The sequence below is a fragment of the Octodon degus genome, unplaced genomic scaffold (genome assembly GCF_000260255.1).
Source record: "Octodon degus isolate 3935 unplaced genomic scaffold, OctDeg1.0 scaffold00002, whole genome shotgun sequence".
Lineage (NCBI taxonomy): Eukaryota > Metazoa > Chordata > Mammalia > Rodentia > Octodontidae > Octodon > Octodon degus.
This window is the reverse complement of record NW_004524578.1, coordinates 19,892,745-19,893,308: the sequence shown is the minus strand read 5'-3', so window position 1 is coordinate 19,893,308 and position 564 is coordinate 19,892,745.

Below are 564 nucleotides of genomic sequence, written 5' to 3'. Positions count from 1 at the left end.
GGGCTGGCTGGCATGTGGTGCTGGGGATTGAACCGCGTTCCCTGTGCTTTGCTAAGCTTGCTCTAAGTAGGTGCTTTAGACCACTGAGCCATCTCACCAGCCCCAATAATGCCTTCTTTCAGAGAAAGCGGGAGAAAATCTACACCACAGTCATCTTTATCAAACTCAACATGGGGAGATTTTTCAACTGATATAAGTGCTTTTCTTCTAATTTTTTTTCACTATCTTTTAAAATAGTTGATACAGAACATTTTATGAATTGATACATAATTGTACATATCTAAGGAGTTATATTGTATACACGTATACAGTGATTAATGATCAAGTCAAGGTAGTTAGCATACCCATTACCACAAACATATCATTTCTTTGTAAACACAAATTATTTTAATAATTAATGAGCCCTTCCGCCACAACAACCATCGAAGAATAGTAGCCATGGCCCTCCATTATCCCATGGCCATGGGCCTCAACGAGGGCCACAAGGTGACTAAGAATGTCAGCAAACCGAGGCACAGCCACCATCATGGATGTCTCACCAAACACACCAAGTTTGTTTGGGAC